The sequence below is a fragment of the Leptonychotes weddellii genome, chromosome 5 (genome assembly GCF_054177405.1).
Source record: "Leptonychotes weddellii isolate Sample4059 chromosome 5, ASM5417740v2, whole genome shotgun sequence".
NCBI lineage: Eukaryota > Metazoa > Chordata > Mammalia > Carnivora > Phocidae > Leptonychotes > Leptonychotes weddellii.
Window position 1 is genome coordinate 133,638,413 of NC_138373.1, and position 21,112 is coordinate 133,659,524.

General features: G+C 39.7%; 1 long non-coding RNA gene across 3 annotated transcripts in view; it reads left to right on the plus strand.

The window, feature by feature from the left end:
* The window catches only part of LOC115936771 (uncharacterized), a 179,066-nt gene extending 168,904 nt beyond the window's left edge, over positions 1-10,162 (plus strand). For all 3 annotated transcript variants that reach the window (XR_014145828.1, XR_014145829.1, XR_014145830.1), the window contains one exon: positions 7,262-10,162. This is a non-coding gene — a long non-coding RNA (uncharacterized LOC115936771). The remainder of the gene's footprint in view (positions 1-7,261) is intronic.
* Positions 10,163-21,112: the final 10,950 nt, after the last annotated feature.

The following is a 21,112-nucleotide window of genomic DNA, read 5'->3' on the forward strand; positions in this document are numbered from 1 at the left end:
GAGGTTTCAAAAGAACTTTCATATGCTAAAGAGGACCTACAAGATACCATAGGCCTTGTCATTATCAAGTTAAGGTTGTTTTCCCCTCTAGCAAGGTATTAACATTAAGATAGCCGGGAGATCCCTGGAAGAATGTCACACTTGTCCCACCCAGGAGTGGGGGGTTGGGGGAAGTTGCAGGGTGTCAGCTTATGCTTGGTCTTCAGCTTGCTTTCTGCTCCCTCATCAGGTTGATCAGAAGCACAGGTACCAGCAGAGGGGTGGTGGTGGTGGGGGTGGGGGTGGTGGGGGTGGTGGTGGTGCTTGCGACTGGCCTCTGAAGGGGGGGGGGGCTCATCCTGTGGGATCTGCTACGATCTCTGGGTAGACAGTGTCAGAATTGAGTTGAAATCTTTTAACACCCTGCTGGTGTCAGAGAATTGCTGGGTGTTTTGCGGGGGGAAGCTCCCCGACATTGAAATTGGGTTTGGGAACCCTAAAAGAGGTTGGATTGTTATTCTTCTTGTTATTTATTAGAAAAGAGCAAAATAATTTTGCTCCCTATTCCCATAAACAGGAATGTTCTAGGTGTTTTTAAATACTGCAGCATTAAACTAAATGAAGCCCTTCTCGCAGGGTTTATATTCCAGTTGGGGAAACCAAAAGTACACAAATTATCAAAACATATAATGTCGGATTATGACAACTTCTACGAACAAAAATACAGTAGAGTCAGAGAGAAGGAAGAATAGGTATATTTTAAAGGAGGAATTTTGGGTTGGGTGGGGAAAGAAGGAATCTCTGAGGACGTGACTTTTAGGCAGACACCTGAGTGAACTGAAGGAGGGAACCATGTGAATATCTGAGGAAATCTGTTTCTATACAGAGAAAGAACAAATCCAAAGCTCTGAGCCAGGAATGAGCTTGGCATGTTCAAGAAACTCTGTGGAAGGCAAAGTGGCTAGAACAGAATAAGAAAAATAGAGTATGTAAGGAACTGAATTAGAAAGTTAACAAGTAAGACAGATCATGAAGTGTCTTATATAGGCTTTGGTAAGGATGCTGGATTTTGTTCTAAGGGAGGCATTGAATGGTTTTGAAGAGAAGAGTGGTGTGATCTGATTTACATTTTGAAAAAAGTTCACTCTTTTTGCAGAGAATCAATTACAGGGGCAAATGCAGAAATAGAGATAAGAGTCTAAGGCAGAAGTACAGATAAAAGAACTGTGGCGATAGTGGTGAAGATCAGAAGTTACTGGATTCAGAATACATTGTGAAGGTAGTGAAAGGGCTGGCCCCTAGTCAGTCCAGGGGACTAGCCCTGATTGCTTAAACTGATCTGGGAGGAATGCATATTGAGGAATAGAGCATACTAGCATCACATTACAAAGGAACTTTAGTTATGTGCATGTCAACAATGTTGGTTGAGTAGATAGAATATATGTAGCAGGTTGGTTTGTCTGGGAGGTAGACACTGAGAGTTTGGGTGCAGGCTGATTATTAGGGCATCCCATGGGCTCTATACACAGGGAAGCTGGAGCTTTAGCAGTGCCTTCCACAGGATTTTCCAGAGCTCTAAGAGGCCCACACCTACTTTTTTAACCTAAAGTACATCATCCTGTTCTGATTTAATGATATGTGGAAACTTGTGCTAGTTACTTACCAAACAATTTATGAGCTTTAGGCTGAGGCTCTGTAGGCACCATTTGCCTAGAGATAATTATTTTTTATGTACAGTCTTGGAGAGGGGAAATTTCAGAGGGTTCTCCTTGTTCTTTCCTGTATGATAGCTCCTACCCCACAGGACCAGGACTTGATGTGAGAGTCATCCCAATTACCAAATACATCTATCCCAATTATAGATTCAGAGAGTGAGAAAATAACCACCTATGTGTCTATGGACTCAGTGGACCCACTGTGGGCTGGATCTTGGCCAGAACTCCATTTATGTCCTGGCCCCATATGCCCACACTCAACTAGGACCATGATTGGTATGTTCAATAGTCCTCCAAGTGTATGAGCATTGCCCTTTGCCCATTGCACAGTCACTGGAGTAAATAGCCATAGTTACCTTTGGGAACAGATGGGAAAATCTTTACTGTGTTCATTTGCCAAGGTACTGCAAGATGTTTCCTCCTGGGAATCACCTCTTCTTCAGTCAATAGGATTGGGTCTGAAAATTGGTTTGGATACAGAAATTGGGCAAGGGTGAAAAATAGCATGAACCCACCAGGTTCCATACCCTAACTCCTGGAACTTGTGAATATGTTATGTTCGATGACAAAAGGGACATTACTAATGTAAATAAGTTATGGAGCTGGACTTTATAATCAGGAGGTTATCTTGGATTATCTGGGCAGCACCAATGTAATCACACAAGCCCTTTCAAGTATAGAACATTCTCAGACAGAGTCACAGAGAAGTGCATGAAGAAGGAAAGAAAGATGCAGAAAAAGGGAGTGTAAGACATTCCAAATGGAATAATGATTCAGGGAACTGCTGCTATCTCTGAGGTGTAGGATCCCACATGAAGGAACAAGAGAGTGGCCTTTAGGAGCTAAGAGTGACCCCCAGCTGACAGCGAGCAAACAAATGACAACCTCAGTCCCATAACCATGAAGGACTGGATTTGGCCAACAATCTGAATGAGGTTGGAAACAGATCCATCCCTGGAGCCTCTAGAAAGGAATTCAGCCCTCTCAACCTCTTGATTTGGGTCTTGTGAGACTCTAGCTGAGCCATGCTGTACCCAGAATTCAGACCTACAGAACTGTGAAATAATGAATTTGTGTTGTTTTAAACTCTTAAATTTGTGTTAATTCTTTACATCAGCAATAGAAATGTATACAGCAAGGGGTCATTACTTTTACTGGGACAACAACCCTTCATCTCCTGATTATGCATAAATTGAGTAGTACTACCATCTGTTTCTCCCTTTAGGACTCCATATTCTATTGACCATTTCCACAATTCTCTGTGGGTCAGGCCCTATGTCTGACCCTCTGATCTTGTCACTCATTATAATAATTGCATCTCCAGTGGCTTCTGGTGCCACTAGAAGCCCTACCACCTGGTTTCTGTGTTTGGGTTTTTTTACCATTCCCATTTCTGAAAGTGAGCCTGGCTGTGTATCAGGTTTTCCTACAGTCATGACAGAACTGCCACTAAACTTCTGTGTCATTCTGGTTCCTTCCTTACTAGATTACTCTGTCTGATCATGGTAAAATGTCTATCCTCTGGGCATGGTAATCATCTGTAGGGTCTTGAAGCTGTGCATAGTATTTCCATTCTTCCATACCACTTCCCTGAACATTTTAAACCCTTTTTATACCATCTGCTATGGCAATTCTAACACTCAACTTCATTCAGTATAACACTTTTGTCATGTGTCCACGAGCCATCTCAATAGGGAGTTTGCACCATCTCTCTGGGGTTTTCTTCATAGTGTCAAATCCAATATCTTGTGCAAATGTTCCCAAATCATAAACTCTCTCTTATCAGTCTTCATCTTCTAGCTCCAGTGATCAAACACCCCAAAAACCCACTTCCCACGCGTACTCTCTAGCTTCTAGGTCTTGAAGCTTCTTTAGGATATACTCCCCTTTTTTCTCGGGCTCAAAAGGTTCCTTTCTGGGCTATTCTGTTACTTAACACTAGTAACAGACTTAGGGGCAAAAGGGAAGGTGCAGGAACAGCTAGAAGAAGGGGCAAAGGTCTGTTGTAGAAGAGACTGCATTGTCTTCAAGAAAGTGGGGAGATCTAGCTTTTGATAGGGAGTGGTGGATCATTTATATTGGCTCCAAGATACTAGATGAATGTAGGGATTCAGTATTTCATCAGAGCATCAATGCAGATGTCCTTATCCCAATGTTATGATACCATTATTTCCCAATAAGGGCCCTGAACTTCATAGCAGACCTGCCCTGTTTGAGAGTTGAAACTTTCTTTTAGCTCAGTTATTCTAATGATTAAGTCTCTAGTCTGGCTTTCAGTATTCTCTGCATTCCTTCTACAGGAAATGAGAGCTTTTATGCATGCTACCAAAATGGCCCTCTGACTTTCATATTAGCTTTCAATTGGTGATTAATCACTCTCAGCTTGTTATCATTTTCTAGAGAGTCAATTAAACTTAGAAAGAGCAACTCAGTTTCACTGACCTTGTAATTAACTGTTTTCTCCATATTTCTCAAACTATTGACAAAATGCACCAGCTAATGCATTTATTTCCTTCTACTACTGTGCTGGTATACCATTCCAATTCACACTGGTGGAAGTTTTTTTTTTTTTTTTAAAGATTTTATTTATTCATTTGAAACAGAGAGACACAGAGAGAGAGCGAGAGCATGAGCAGGGGAGAGGCAGAGGGCAAGGGAGAAGCAGGCTCCCCGCCGAGTCAGGAGCCAGACGTGGGGCTTGATCCCGGGACCCCGGGATCATGACCCAAGCCGAAGGCATATGCTTAACCATCTGAGCCACCCAGGCGCCCCCACACTGGTGGAAGTTTTAAAAGATGTTAGACTATCACTTTGTGCCAGAAGCTATCTGTGCCCAACAAACACCAGAGTTGGGGTTCTATTACTATCCGGAAGGCAAATGATCCAGTTGTGAAACTCTTAGGTATCTCCTGCTTCCTCGGATCACTCCTGATACCAGTTACAGGTTGAGTTCCTCAGTAAGTAGAGTCTGAGATGAAATGTTTCGTGCAGATCATGAGGCAGTGCCTTGATATCAACACCTGGGAAAGGGAGGGCTAGGAAGAGGGATAAGGTTGAGAGAAAAGTCAAGGAGCATTGCATGTCCAACAACAAGATTGGGCAATTCTACAGGAAGCTCTAAAGCTAGACTGGCCTTTAGAGTTGTCCCAAATTGAAGCAAATAGCCAGACCTCTATGCCCTTTATTAAATATTCATTGAATGAGGAACCCTGAAAGGGGCATGACTTTGGCCAAGGTGGCTTTCTGCAGCTGAGTTAATCCCTGAAAGGGCTGACAGCTAAACACTCTCTTTTCTCTCTGTCTCCAGCACAAGTCCTTCAGTGAAGCATATAATACGCTGGACACAAAGCTCTGCTGGGGACACAAAGATAAGAAATTTCAAAATTTCAATTTTGGGGAGGAAGATACACATAGTTTTGCCACATCAAAGTAATAAAACATAGCGTGGAGTCATCCTCAGCTAGGTATTGAGGAATGAAAAGAAATTATCCAAAGAGAAAAGGAAGACTATTCCGGACAAAGGATCATCATGAAAAACAGAGACATGGCCAAACTTCTTTGTTAAGGGACCCTCAGGCAGTTTAGATTGTGAACAGTTATGCATATTGGCCTCAGCTTCACTACTCAGTAGGGTGCTGGCAGTCACTAAAGGGCTAACTTAAGGTGAGGTTTGCAATTTAAAAAGAACTAGTGGACACACTAGAGCATGGATCAATCTAGATGCTTAAAATGACCTTGGATGTGTGTGATGGTCTTGTTTAACAATGGAAAACCCCTGCAAGTTTCTGAAAACGGAACTGACTTGATTGCCTCTGTATTTTGGTAAAAAACAACACATCATGGTATTAAGTGGACCATGGGACAAGAAAGTGAATGAGAGAAATCAGTTAAAGGGCTATTAAAATAGTACAAGTGGCATTCTTATAAAATAATCTGTTACTAAAAAGGAAATCCCATATAGCAAATTTGCAGATAAAGATCTGCAAATCTAAATGATCTAAAGATCATTTGCTTCTCTAAATTGAAATTAATTTATTTCAAATTACTGGCCCCTTCTCAATTGACCCCTGATTTGAAGTTTTGCTTATCATGTAAACTGTTCTGTATCTCAATACGAGCTTCCTCATATTTTTACCATGGCACACTCCAGCAGTTAGAGCCCTATTTTTTATCTCATACCACTGATACTATAGGGTATCAAAATAAAAGGGGCCAAATACACAACATACGGCTCTATCCCAGTGTTCAATGAAAGGAATCCTAAAAGGCAGATATGATAGATACAATATAATCAGGGTCAAGAAGAATAGAACTGTGTGGTGAATTGCAATGGTATTTTACTTTAAGATCTCTATTAAGATGTCTATTCATTGAGGAAGATTGACTCTTGTGGGCCAAGCTCCTAGGATAAAGGATATGGAGAAGTTATGACATACATCTAGGTACAGACTGTCTATGATTTCTCCTTACTGGAGGTCAAAGTAGTTTGAAGGGCACAAGTGACAAATAAAAAGAATGTCTAGGGGACGATTCCATCCTGAGCTTTGCTAGTATATTCAAAGTTAAGGAAGTAGGTATATCGTGTTAATCTTGAACCTGCAGGAACAAGTAAGTTAATCTCTCTTCCTCTGGAAATCAGTGGGGTGAAACAAGAGCCTATAATGCTTGGCCAGTTCGGGAAAGACCTGAGGAGACAGATAGCTGATGGACTTCTCAGAGAAAGCCAGCCTTAAAGAGAAGACCCCTACACTGTCACTACGATGGCAGACATTATAATATATAAATGTATCAAATCAACATGTTGTAAACCTTACATTTACACAATGTTATATGTCAAATATATTTCAATTAAAACAATTTCAAAAAAAGAAAAAAAGTTGAAGGCCATTCCAGGTGTTGGAAGCAAAGAGGAAAAGGAACTAAGAGATGACCAGTAGGGGAATCACCAGTTAAGGGGATCATCTTTGGATAAATGAACCAAATTCTCTACCTCCCTGGTAAAAAGAGTCTTTCAGACTTCTACGGAAAGACCATTTGGCAATGGCCATCCATCATCAGAGTGCTGGGAAGGTGGTACTTTTGGCAGCAGTAAGAAAGGATACTTCAAAAAGTTTTAGCTCTAGGGGCGCCTGGGTGGCTCAGATGGTTGGGCGTCTGCCTTCGGCTCAGGTCATGATCCCAGGGTCCTGGGATCGAGTCCTGCGTCAGGCTCCCTGCTAGGCGGGGAGCCTGCTTCTCTCCCTCTGCCTCTGCCTCTCTCTCTCTCTCTGACTTTCATGAATAAATAAATTAAAAAAAAAAAAAAAAGTTTTAGCTCTAATTATTGAGGGAAGGGCTTTGGAAGGATAAGGTTGTGAATACTATGAGGAACAAGAGGAACCTGGTATAGAATGACCCAAAAAAGGCTCAAGTGACTATTTAAAATATATCAAAAAAGAAGCTGAGTTCTTAAAATCAAAACTGGCTGAGAGTACATGTCTTGTTATGTAAAGATACACATATATGGTAAGTGGAAACCTGTGGGAAGCTCCAATCACCTATTTCTCCTGTTTTTTCCTCTGTCCCAGGCTGCACCTGCTTCTGGACACCGCATCAGCTGCCCCCCCTATCTTCCGCTTCCGTGGAACTTCAGTTTGCCCATCATGCTTCCCTGGGCCTTTTCTCTGTTATCGTAACTTTCACCTTAAACTCTGACGAGTAACTGGAAAACATTTCACGTGTTTCTTATTCCAAATTTAAGTTTACAGAAGCAGGAATAGGACAGGCCTGAATAATCTTTTCAAGTCAGACCATAGAGGTCACTGTTGCCTGGTCAGCCTGGAGTCAAGGGACCGTTTGTTATATCCGTGACAGTTCAGCTGAGGTTTTCATACAGTGCACTCAGAATCCTTTGATAGCACACTCAGGCCATCCATAGCTTCCTTTGTTCATACACTGGTTGCAGGTAGAAAAGCCCATTGGCTAGATTTCAGGAATAAAGTATTTCTCCAAATAAAATGGAAGTTTATATTGCTTCTGATTCCTACTCCTGAACACCCTCTTCCTCACCCATTTTAAAACCCAAGACATCTGATTAAAGCCACCTGAGAGCCCCAGGACTATCCACAGGATACCAAACAGTGGTCTTTAGGAAGCTTGAGCTTTCACTGCCCTCTAGTGGAGAGGAGGAGGCAGTTTTGTTGTTACTAATAATTGGGGTTCGCGTTTGAACAGATAAACAGGATCCACCTTATTGTCCAAAAAGAGACATAAGGAGAGAAGAGAGTTTTTGTATAAAGGGGTAAATAAGGAGTTTGTATAGGATGCCAAAACAGTCTGGGAAGAAAGGAAGAACATGGAGGAAAGCCTGAATGCTGGGAGCCCTAAGCTCAGAGAAAGCACATCAGTAAAGCTGAGGCCCAGAAGTTTCCAAGGAATGAAGCATTGTCTGAATGACAGGAGCTGCGTGGGAGCTAAGTCCTCATGAGAAGACTGCCTACATGGTGCTCACCGGATAGGAGCACCATCCACAGCACTCACCCACTGTCAGCACTGTCAGACTTCCAAGCACCTGCACCCAAGTGTGTGTGTGGTATACGGCCAAGACCATCCCAACTCCAAGTTTTCCCATGGGATGCTTCCTCAGAGCATCTCTTCAGCTCCACAATCAATGCCTGTAACATGATTCCGTGCTCAAAAGCTGGTTTCATGAACTGTATATCAACAGGGACTTGTATACCCCAAGTTCCCAGTTGAAAGGAACTCTTGCACAAGTTTTTGAATGGTCCAATAAAAACACTGTGACATCCTAGCTAAGACATTGGAAAATGCATTCCTATGTTCTACTTCAATGTTTTTTCTTGGAGAGACTCAACTGAGTATTATTTGTAGCCAAAATAAATGGATGTAGATAGACCCTGTCATATAGACCTAATGTAAATATGCGGCTAATGCTTGTCTTTTACAGCAGAAAAGTATACACTGTTGAACTACTTATCTGCATTGTCAGGCTATTAAGCTACTTAAGTGAGTAAGTATGGACTCACTCTTAAAACTAGGGAGTAAATGCATAATGATGCATAACTTCAACCGTTATAACAAAACTAACCCTACCTGAATCAACAAGGCTTGCCTGTCTACCATGGGGCTTTGTGGTATATTGAGTCTAAGCTGAGTATACTGTATCAATGGACTGGTGTACACTGGTTTTTATGTGTGATGATCCAACTGGTTGGTACAAAAACATGGCATCTTACATCATCTACTAGGAGATTCTAGCCTGCAAGTCAATCAAATATTTATGAATAATACACTAGAGACATATTGTCAGCAAAAAATGATGAATAGTGCCTTCACAAGGCATTCCTGAAAATTGCCCAGAGGAGTCACCAAAAATGGCCCTTAATTTATTTCACTGTTTTCATGTTTCTATTTTACATGGGCAGTGCAAGGACAAACTGAGATCTCCACCCAATAAGAAATCAAACTGTGAAAAGAATCCCATTGAATTTATGGATCAGCCACTGAAGCAGACCATAGCAGTCCCCAAAGGGATAAACACCTTATACCACAAGCAAGATGCAGGGAAGAACATAGTATTGATGTCAAATCAGAGTGCTGTTGGCAAGCACAAAATATCTAAGCCAAGAAATACTTCCCCAATTCTGTTCAAGAGCTAATGATACATTCTGTGTTTGAGAAGAGAATCATATGGAATCGATTGTTAACTCTCTGGTATAAATTTCTGTTTGGATACTAATTAGTAAAGAATGCAGTCCATTATCACTGAGAGGTAAGGAGGCCCTGCAAAAGGGTAAGGTAAGGAGGTAAGGAGGCCCTGCAAAAGGGAGAGACAAAGTCCCTCTGACAGTGGTTTTTAGGTCAGTATATATGGGCATCACCTGGAGGGCTTGTTAAAACATTGCTGGGGCCCCACCTACCCAGAGTTTCTGATTCAGTTAGTTGGTCTGGGGGTCAGGCCCCAGAATTTGCAATTCTAAGTGCCCAGGTAAGGGTGATGATGCTAGTCTGGGAAACCATATTTTGTAAACCATTGACCTTGGCATCATGTTGGACTCCCTGTTTTTAAAAACATTGGGAACAAGTATGTGGAAGTGACATACATCAAATTAGACATAGGAAAGGAATGCTGATGACTGATCCTTTTTCTACCCATTTCTAATCTTACAGGAAAGAAAAAGACCTATAGTGATGTTTTTCTTATGCTCTAGGTTCTTTACATAATTATTTCATAAGCACAGCATTCTTGGGCAAACAGAATTTGGTAAACTGTATAATACATAAATAATAAAATGTGTAAAGCCCAAGCATCCTGTGATAAAAGTCTGTCTTTTTTATCATTTTCCACTCAAGGAAACATTAGTCTAATGTCTAAGGAAATTGGGGGAAAAATACAACTCTTCACTAAGTTTTTATTTTGAAAATATCAGAAGGTGAGAAACACTTATAAGGCATACCAAAACTCTTTCCTTCCCCCCTCTCTCTCAATGTATTTAGAGGCATGTACACTATACTAAGCTTATTCTTTGAGGCCATGAAAGATTTGGGGCCACAAGAACTCCTGGGGCCAGATGAAAAGAGCTGTGTCAGCTCAATTAACTGAGAACTCAAGGAACCTGGTTGAGATTCTCTTTGGCTCTCAAACTTTGGGTTTGAATGACACTCCCCAGAAACAAACAAACAAAACAAAATAAAAATAGAGAACGGGGTAAGTTGACTTCTCACAGTTTTCAATTCTCATTTAGCCCACTCTAAAATCCACTTCAAAGATTGTTATTTTTAAAATTAATACCTATCTTGAAGTGGTGTTAGTGGGATGGATCACTGCCGCTAAAGGTTTGTCAAGTGACTGAAACCCAGCCAATCACAGCACCACATTTTCTTGGCCACAGAGATCAGGCTAGCCTGACTACTTTCCCTCCTGGAACTTTGCACCTGGAAATAAGGGAAAGTTTGTATCTTCCCGTCAGGATCATAGGTGACCATCTTGCTGAAATGACAGAGCCATCAAGTTCATCAAGCAAAGAGACAAGCAAAGCTGGGAGATGGACAGAAAAGAAGATCCTGACATGAGACAGAAGAAAACACCCTTAGAAGAAAAACGTGGTCCACACTGCCTGTATTTGAATTCCAAATTTTCCACATACCTCCGCTAGGTACTTGACTTCTTTGAACCTCTGGTTGTTCATCTTTAAAATAGGTATCTCCCAGGGTTGTTGTGAAGAAGTTGATATATAAAATATATATATATATATACATGCATACATATACATATATATATTCATTTATTTATAAATAAGACACTATCTGAACATGTAGTAAGTGCTGTGTACGTGTTGGATATTTTTGACATTCTTTGGTTCCCTGTTCTACCCAGTTAAGGAGTAAATATGTCAAAATAGCTTATACCTGCTGCTATCATAATTGATGTGCACAATAGATGCCCACATTTCTCAAACTGAAGTTTTAGTGCAGCAATTACAGAGTGTATTAAATGCCAGATACCTTGAAAAAAAGTATAATGTTGATAGAATGGTATTACACTATATATATTTACAGAATTATGCTTCATTTTCTTAAAAATAATGGCTACTGATCCCTATTTAGTAGCTCATATATTATATATTGATGTTATGAATTGGAAAAATATAAATTAATGAGAAAAATATATTGTTCAGTCACATACTATATCCTAAACAATAATCAATTTCTCCTTTATAAAATAAGTTTAACCAAGTTATCTCTTATGTAGGTTTTTAGTTCTAAAAATTCTCTAGAATTGCAAATCTTTAAAAACATACTTTTAGAATTAAAGAACTTTCTTACAAGAAGACATGTAAGGTTCATTACCCCATGTCTTTTATATCAAAGATAGAGGTTGAAATGACTTAGTATGATTTCTTCAAGACTGTCTGCCAATGGCAAATGCTTGACCTAAAAGTTGCCAAGAAAGAGGAAGGAGAGAGTTAAAATGGAAGCACAGTCAAGTAAACAAACAAACAAACAAACAAAAAGAGACTTTAATTTTTTTTTAAAGATTTTATTTATTTATTTTGACAGAGAGAGAGACAGCGAGAGAGGGAACACAAGCAGGGGGGAATGGAAGAGGGTGAAGCAGGCTTCCCGCTGAGCAGAGAGCCCGATGTGGGGCTCGATCCCAGGACCCTGGGATCATGACCTGAGCCAAAGGGAGACGCTTAACGACTGAGCCACCCAGGTGCCCCTTATTTAATTTTTTTAAAAAGGCAGAGACTAGAGGAAATTGAAGGCAGGAAAAGTCAGGACCCTATAGGGACTGCTAGAAAGAGCACTGTAAGAACAGTGTTCTAGAAGAAAGTAAAAAGGTGTGGTTTTTAATCCAGATGGATGTTACCTTTATTTTTCTTAATAAAATACTGTGGGTCTTGCAAATTAAAGACGAGTTGACTGGCTTTTGCAGCCTTAGTTGCTAGAGACACAGGGACATCCTATAATTTTGATCCATTTTTTGCTATTCATGACCTTCCAACAAGCCTCTCTAGTTATGCAGAGGGATTTTGATACTCTAATCCAAGTGAATGGTAACAAGTATTAGAAGTCAAACAAAAAGAGGAACTCCTATGAAACCACAGCTATTCTCAGGATAAAAGCTACTCAATGAATCTAAATTGAGACCATCTTTCATCCTACATCAGTAAAATGACAATATCATAATGAGTTCCCGGTTGTCTTCCACTTAGTAATATGACCCTTAAAATACCATATGCATGGATAACTGAAATTGTAATGAGTCCATACTGGTGTAAGAGAGCTCTTAAACAGAGAAAATTAAAATATTTTAGGAAATCCTCCATGAACTCTTCAAGATCAAATGCCTTGTCTGAAAAACCAACCAACCAAACAAAACAGTTTTATTTAGAGGAATTTTCTTTTGTGAATCTGAAGAACATTTTTTAAAAAGATACAAATATATGTTGATGCAAAGACATGGGGAGAAGAGGATAAAATAATCTGTGCCAAGATGCTATTTGACTCGATTCTCTTCACTTCTTCATTCTTATTATCATTCCCATTGGCTCCCACCACTCGATTATTTCCATCGTATTGTGGATCTACTTCACCCTCTGTGTCCTGGGAGTGGTTTAGCTCTAGGCTCCTGACCTCAGAAGACATTATTTGGCATCAAGATCATTCTTGCTTCTGAGCCCTATGTCTCAGGCTATGCTTAATAATGCATTCACTTTCTTTGGAGTTGAGTTCTGAAGCCTCATTTTTCTCATCCCTATTCTATATTCCCAAGATTATATTTCAGATCCCTTTTCTATGGCTTTCAGATTCTCACCAGGTCCCTCAAGGTGGATCTGTTTGACCTTACTGAATCTCCTTCCTCATACTGATGGTCTAGAATACTTCTATTCCCTTACTCTCAGATTGGCAATTTCTCAAGCTCTTTGCCTTCATGGACTGCACTGGTTGTAACCTTTTTTGCCCCACTCTCACATGTGTTAGAATCTTCTGGTGTGGATTGTTTTTGGGACCCAGCCTCCTCTAGTTTCATACAGTGTTAGCATCTCAGGGCTTAGTGTTGATTGCTTATGAAAATAGACTCATCTCTATAAAATAAATCTAAATGCCAACTATGCAGATTGAAGGAATCATGAGATGGAGGACTTCCAGTAACCCTTCAGCAGACATAGACTAGGAAGTATGGAAAATTCACTGGGCAGTTAATTATACATGAATAATCAGAGCACCAGACAGTGGCAAAGGCCAGCTAAAAATGGAAAGCAAGACTCTGTAATTGTTTAGTTCCCCATGGTTCTGTATCCTTCCTCAGGATTACTCTGTGGGCTTGTTAGAGGAACTTAGGCAGTGGCTCGTAGGAAGGAATTCTGATTTGGAATTGACAAGTTTCAGGAAGATGAGGGCTTTGATTGTGCTAGTACTGAAGTAATTGAGCCAAAAGCTTAGTAGGAGAGGAAAAAGTTTACTGCTATAGAGACCTCTGTTATTGTAGGATTCTAAGTGCTTTAATTATATTTTTGCTTATTAGGTTGCAGAGCAGCTGAGTGGGAGTATTAAATTGAAAGTAACCTATGGTTGAAGAGAGAAGGTGCAAAGTTAGAGATCTCACAGGAGATATGACACCTTCTAATGGTTACTTCCAGTGTGATGAGCCATGAGACAGTAATTCTGCACAGGGTAAGTAGTCTTAAGGAACTTGGGTGCTTCAGCAGATAAAATTGATGCCATGAACAAGCTGAAGGAGAAACATGCAAGTGAGGGGATAGTGCCAAGAGTGATTCTAAAAGAGTGATACAGAAAAATGAGATGGATTTGATCTGATAAGTATGTATTGTTTGACATGATATTTTAAATGTCCCTAAAAGTAGCAGTATGAAGTAAAGAGAAAGTTGACCCTGCCATCCCTTCTAGTTTGGCATTAGAGAAAAAATAAAGGCATGGCAGAATAGAAGCATATCTCTTCTGCAAGACAAATAAAGGTGATAAAGGGAAGGGTTTCCAAACAGTTTGGGGAGAAGTGAGATTTATTTATTTATTTTTATTTCTTTTACCCTTCATGCATTGGGGAGAAAAGGAATAAGGTGGGATGAGTCAGTGCAGAATGGGTTCTTTAAGTGGCAAAGGTATAATTGGAATTGCTTATCTACATAACAAGTGACAAAAGAATTGAGGTGGACAAACAGTATGAGACAAAAGCAATAGTTTCGATGGGGTTGACTGGAAACACTTTTTTTTTTTTTTTTGGTGATATTGGAAATTTATTTGATACTCAAAGGGTTAGTGCCTAATAGTATGCTACAGTGCCAAGGTCTTTTTTGTTGTTGTTGTTTTAATTTTATTATGTTATGTTAATCACCATACATTACATCATTAGTTTTTGATGTCGTGTTCCATGATTCATTGTTTGCGTATAACACCCAGTGCTCCACGCAGTACATGCTCTCTTTAATACCCATCACCAGGCTAAGCCATCCCCCCACCCCCCTCCCCTCTAGAACCCTCAGTTTGTTTTTCAGAGTCCATAGTCTCTCATGGTTCGTCTCCCCCTCCGATTTCCCCCCCTTCATTTTTCCTTCTTCTTCTTCTTTTTTTTTTTTTTTTAACATATAATGTATTATTTTCTACAAAGGAGAGGGTGAGAGGGTCTGAAGGAAAGATGAAGTAGAATTTCTGTTAAGGTCTGAAGTTGTGAATTTTTCTAATGCAGAAATAATGCATCTATCAAAATTTTTTCAGGACTCAGCATTATTTTAATTACCTTGCTTTTTGGAAACTTTATTTCCTCAAACCATCAAATTTATTTAATTTTGCTTAGTTCTGTAACAACAAGAACAAAACTATCTTGGAAAAATTCTTGGAAAGTACAAGGTACAAATTGTCCTCAGTAACTCAACTATTTTTAATACCTATTTGTATTATATTTTGCCTAGAGCATAGAACTCCTGCTTGGCAGTAAAGCCTCGAAAGTTGTGTTGACTCTGCTATGGGATGGTAGATGCTGGATCTCATAGAAATTTTTAAAAGGACAAGAGTGAGGGGTGCCTGGGTGGCTCAGTCGGTTAAGCACCTGCCATTTGGCTCAGGTCATGATCTCAGGACCCTGGGATCAAGCCCCGCATTGGGCTGCCTGCTGAGCAGGGAGCCTCCTTCCCCTTCTCCCTGTGCCCCTCTGCTCCTTGTGTTCTCTCTCTCTTTCAAATAAGTAAATACAATCTTAAAAAAAATAAAAGGATAAAAGTGAAATGCAATTTTAATGGCTTGAAGCTCTCAAAGTTTTTCTTGCCTGTGTTGTGTCTTCAGTAAGTAAACCCTTTTATCGGTTTAGAGAACTCAATTGATAGACAGCCAACTGGCTTTAAGATCACACCCACTGAGTAATAATTAAACGTTCAATTTGTGCTTCCGAAACTGCATATTGAGTCATGCCCCAAAGGAATCAAACTAAGCACTGTTTTTATTTTATAAATTCATATTCATATAGTTATTATTGAAATTCAAATATAACCTTATGGACAATGTTTATAATCTGGTTGTGTATATGTAATAAAGAAGGGCTGATTGAAAGACCATACTTTATCATCTTTTCCACAACAGATATACATTAAAGCAGACCCTTGTTTGCAGCAGATATTTGTTGAAGCTGCTGTTCTTCATGATATACTTTATGTCTGCGTTGATCTAGGTGGTATGGATGCAAAAAAATGTTAGTTACGATTTGGTAGGTTTCATATACACCCAAGGCAGGTTTCAATTAAATTTACTCTGATAGTAACATTGATAGTGCTTCAAATTTACAAGTGTCCTAATATTTTTGCTAAAAGCAAACCAACCAACCAACCTAGAGTTATTCCATGTTTGGTTGCTTAATTTTATGTTAATACCTTCAAAGGAATCAGTCCTGGCAGGCTCCCAAGAGCACAAAGAGCTGGCTGAAATTATTAATCCAACATTAGTCTGGGCTGGCTACTTGGGCAACACGGGACTGAACATTTGGAAAGCAGAGAAGCATCTGATCTGGAACTTGTAGGCTAAATAAAATTTTGCTAGGAGTCTTTGGGAGGCTTGTAGGCAGAAATAACACCACCAGAAAAGTTTCACGGATCTGAACGCACATTGCTGGGTCTGAATAATGCCAACTGCCCCAGAGTGAGCTTGGAGCCAAGGTTGGTGGGAATGAGGCCTCAGGGGGCTTTAATGTTGTGATAAGAAAGGAGGGGCCACTGGAGGTTTTTAAGCAGAGGAACAAAACATTATAGATGACATTTTCATGATCGCTCTAGCAGATGAATGGAGCATGATGAACTGAAAGACAGGCCAGAAAACCAGTGAGAATCCTAGTCTAACAATGTAGATCAGAAATAAATAATAAGCACCTGAATTTAGGCAAAGCAAAGAAAGAGTCTTTGAAATTTAAGAGTCCTTTCCACTACCCTCCAGCCTCATTTTCTTCCTTTATTCCTTTTATTGGGGGGGGGTATTTTTTCATAGTTTTTCCTTCCTGATTTCTAAATAAAAGAGTTCTCTCCCTCTTTTTTCACCCTATAATGACTGACCCATGGAATGACACCGAGAATTCAGTGAAACAGCACATGTAAACACATGTTTATATGCTATATATTTTATGTACACATTTCTACATTTATAACCTATATTTTGATTGTTTTCACTTTATAGTGAAAGGATTTTCACTTTATAGGACTTAAGATTGTTTTTTAAGCCGATGCCTTTCAAATAACCCTATTCCAATTACTCTCATGACCCATAGCCAGTGTGCTCGCTATCCCCTTGTGTATTTGCACTTTCGTATCTGTTGCTACTTTTAAACTTTATAAAATGGAATGCAGTTGGTTGCTTCTGAATTTCCTATGACCATGAATGACTCATTCGCTCTGCCAGTGCAACCCAGTCTGTGAGACTCCGCTTCCTATGTATGCAAGCTCTGCAAAACTTGCCATGTCTGCCCCCTTTCCACTTCTCCTGCCGCCACCTTCCCATGGGCCTCAAAATCTCTCTCAGGAATTGCATCCAGAATGATTGAACTGTTCCTGTGTCTCTGCCAGCTCACTGCCAGAAGATAAAACTTCCTAAAGTGGAGTGCTCCTCGTATAATTCCTCTGCTCAAAAACCTCGATTGACTTGGAGTGCGACCTTGCTTTTCTAGTCACATCTCCTGTTTCCTACCTTTACGGAGTCTGTACTCCAAAGTAAGTTGGATGCTTTCTTCTTTGAATGCCTCATACTCTCCTGACTTTGGACATGTTCTTTCCAAGGTTAGCTCAAAGCTTTTTTTACATATTCTGTTCCCACTACCAGGTATGCTCTTGATCACCATTAAAACTCTGTAATACTTTAATCCCTTCTCTTTATGTCTCTTTAATATAAATTTTTAAAAAGATTTGATTTACTTATTTGTCAGAGAAAGAGCACAAGCAGGGGAACCTGCAGGCAGGGGAGAAGCAGGCTCCCTGCTGAGCCAGGAGCCCAATGCGGGGCTTGATCCCAGGACCCTGGGATCATGACCTGAGCCGAAGGCAGCCGCTTAACCGACTAGCCACCCAGGCATCCCTTTAATATGCGTAGTAGTAAACAATTGTCGTACCCTCAAAAATTCACTAGATTGTAAACTTCTTGTGGACAGAGGCTGTGTTGTCCATAACTGATCCTAGTACAGAGCCGGGGGTGAAGAAGCAGTTGGCTAAGCATCAGACTGATTTCCTTGTTTCGAACATGACCTCAAAGCATACATTCCTCCTAGCCTGGGTGCAGCTGCTCCATGGTAGGTGAATGTGCAACATTTGCTCATGCTTTTCATCATCAACAGCGCCGCCATTATATGCAGCATCAATACAAGACTCATCGAATGTCTACAAATTCAGTCCATGCCCGCTTTGGAAGAATTATATGTGGTTGGCACATGCTCACTGCAGATACTTTTCCCTCTGGGACTTCATTGGTGGCAAAGCTCGAAGTCAAACCTGGCTTGACGATACTGACAGGGCCCTTAAACCATGAAATGAGAGGGCAGAAGCTACCCTTCCTATCGAGGAAATTTAGAAGTTTAGGCAAGGCCGTGATTTTGCTTGGAGATGGAGCTCACCTCTTGTTGGTTTAGCCTTATTAATTGGGAAGCTTATCTAACATCCGTATCTTCTCCATAAAACACAGCACACCCTTCTTGCACTTAGGAACACTAGCGAACAATACAGACTACACTCTGGGCCCATTTTATTTACTTATTTAATTTTCTTTTCAAGTTTGTGTTTAAATTCCAGTTAGTTAACATATATGGTAAAATTGGTTTCAGGTGTAGAATTTAGTGATTCATCACTTACGTATAATACCCAGTGCTCATCACAAGTGCTCTCCTTAATAATACCTATCACCCATCCAGCCCATCCCCCACCCACCTCCCTCCAGCAGCCCTCAGTTTGTTCTCTATAATTAAGAGTCTCTTATGGTTTGTTTCTGTCTCTCTCTCCTCTTTTTTTCCCCTTCCACTATGTTCGTCTGTTTTGTGTCTTAAATTCCACCTATGAGTAAAATCATATGGTATTTGTCCCTCTGACTGATTATTTCTCTTAGCATCATACACTTTAGCTCCATCCAGGTCCTTGCAAATGGCAAGATTTCATTCTTTTTGATGACTGAGGAATATTTCATTGTTTACATATACCACATCTTTATCCACTCATCAGTTGATGAACATTTGGGCTCTTTCCATAGTTTGGCTATTGTTGATAAAGCTGCTGTAAACATCAGGGCCCATTTTTAAGCAGCAAAATCACCAAAACACAAAATACAAAAGTGCATGGTACTAAGTAGGCCTCAAAAAGGATACTTGCTTAGAGCATGAGAGCTGAGATAAGAAAGCAAAGGAGTCATCTTGTTTGACCTCAGCTAGGAATGTGCGGGTTGGTTGACTTAACTTTTTCACCACTCTGCACACATTTGCGAATACTCACAAAAGCACCTGGGTATTGAATTGGGGGTTACAGGTAAATTTTAGCATGTAGGGAAATTCATAAACATGGCCTCTGTAAATAATGAGGATCTATGTTTAGCGTGATTAACCACTAGACAGACAAAGATCATATAATATTTATTCGTTCCTTAGTTTGAAATGATGTTTATTAAATTTCTCACCATTCCTCAGCTTGTATTTTGTACTAGTGATGAGAAGCTATTTATAATCCCTACATACATTTATTATTTTAAATCTCTAAACTTTTAATTGGATAGTAAGTATGCTTTGCCTTGAATGCTGGGCTCCTATCTTCTTCATTACTTAATTCCCATTTAATCCTTACAGTTCAAGTTAGCATTACCTCACCAGGAAGCCACGAGTGACCTCCCTCTGAATGCATGCATTTCCCTATTTTGGCACCTGGAATTTTTGGTCATCTCTATATTGAGAACTTCTTAATAAGGCCCATGTTTAACCATTTCATGGTTAAATTGAAGCACCTAATTGAAGCACATAATATCTATCTAGCACAATTCCTGTCACATAATAGGTGCCAAATATTGGGTTGAATTGAACTGAACTAGGAAGAGTATAGGAAGAATTGACAGTTTTTGAAAAAAAATGAGAATTTAACTTGAATATGTAGAAAACACAACTTTAGGAAACTAGGATTGCATTTAAAAGGGTAAGTGAAAGTACAGTGAGGAACAAAAAACAAATTCGATTGATTTAAGAAAGACTTTGTGTGCTTAAGTACTGAGGGGAAAATGGCTTAAAATTCATCATATAACATGAATTGGATGATTCAGCAGCCTAAAGCAATTATTTAAAAAGCTAACATTATGCTGGAGTATATTAATAGGAGTATGACAAGCTTATCATGAGTAGTAATCTTTCTCCCATATTTGGCAATAATCAAGCCTTTCCTGAAGTATTTATGAGAGTTGTAGAGAAATTGGAGCTCATTCAAAGAAGATCTACAAAAATGAAAATAAGACAATTAGAGAAGATGAAAGGGACTCTGGGCCTCCAAAGAGGTCAGAGAACAGCAAGGAGGAACATGAATTAGAACTTGTCATGAAGCCCAGCCTAGTATTTGGCACAAGCCTCAGTGAATAACTCATTGATTAATTAAAGTACTGTATCTGAGGCTCAAAAGACCAGGATCAGTGGTCCAGCATTCATATAGTAGCCAAAACCGGATGCAATAGATTAAAATTTTTAAAACAGATTAAAAGTTATTTGAAGGAGAATCTGATGGTACCAAGGGAACAAACTTTAGCGAGAGATCTTGAAATATTCCTTCATGCATATCTGTTAGAATCATTTAGATGACAGAAGGCTTTGTTTGACTGGCTTAACTAAATCCAGTCTAGAAACAGAGACCAGACTAATTGCCCTTTTAACCACTCTAACAGAATTATAATATGCACCGGTATATTCCATTATTTTTCTAATCAAGAAACTGTGACTATAGGTTTGTTTAATCTGTTTAACCTGTGTCCACCATGACTATTTTCATATTTCTCACCTTCACTCTCACATATATTTCCTTCAGGATGATGGAGAAAAGTGTCTCCATTTATGTCTTTCTTATTCTCACCTGGTAATAGATTTGAATCAAGCTATAGAAAGAAATAATTCTTGACATAGGAAGTTGACTACATTTCTTGCAGAAATAGTTAACAGTAATAATTATTTTTATAGCATCTGTTAAGAACCCAAATGTTCCATGTACTAGGATGGGAGCCTTATATACTTTTTCTCATCTAATCCTAACAAAAAAGTTTCTGAGAAAATAATACATTATATGTTAAAAAAAAAAGAAGAAGAAGAAGAAGATAGCAGGAGGGGAAGAATGAAGGGGGGGAATCGGAGGGGAAGATGAACCATGAGAGACAATGGACTCTGAAAAGCAAACCGAGGGTTCTAGAGGGGAGGGGGGTGGGGG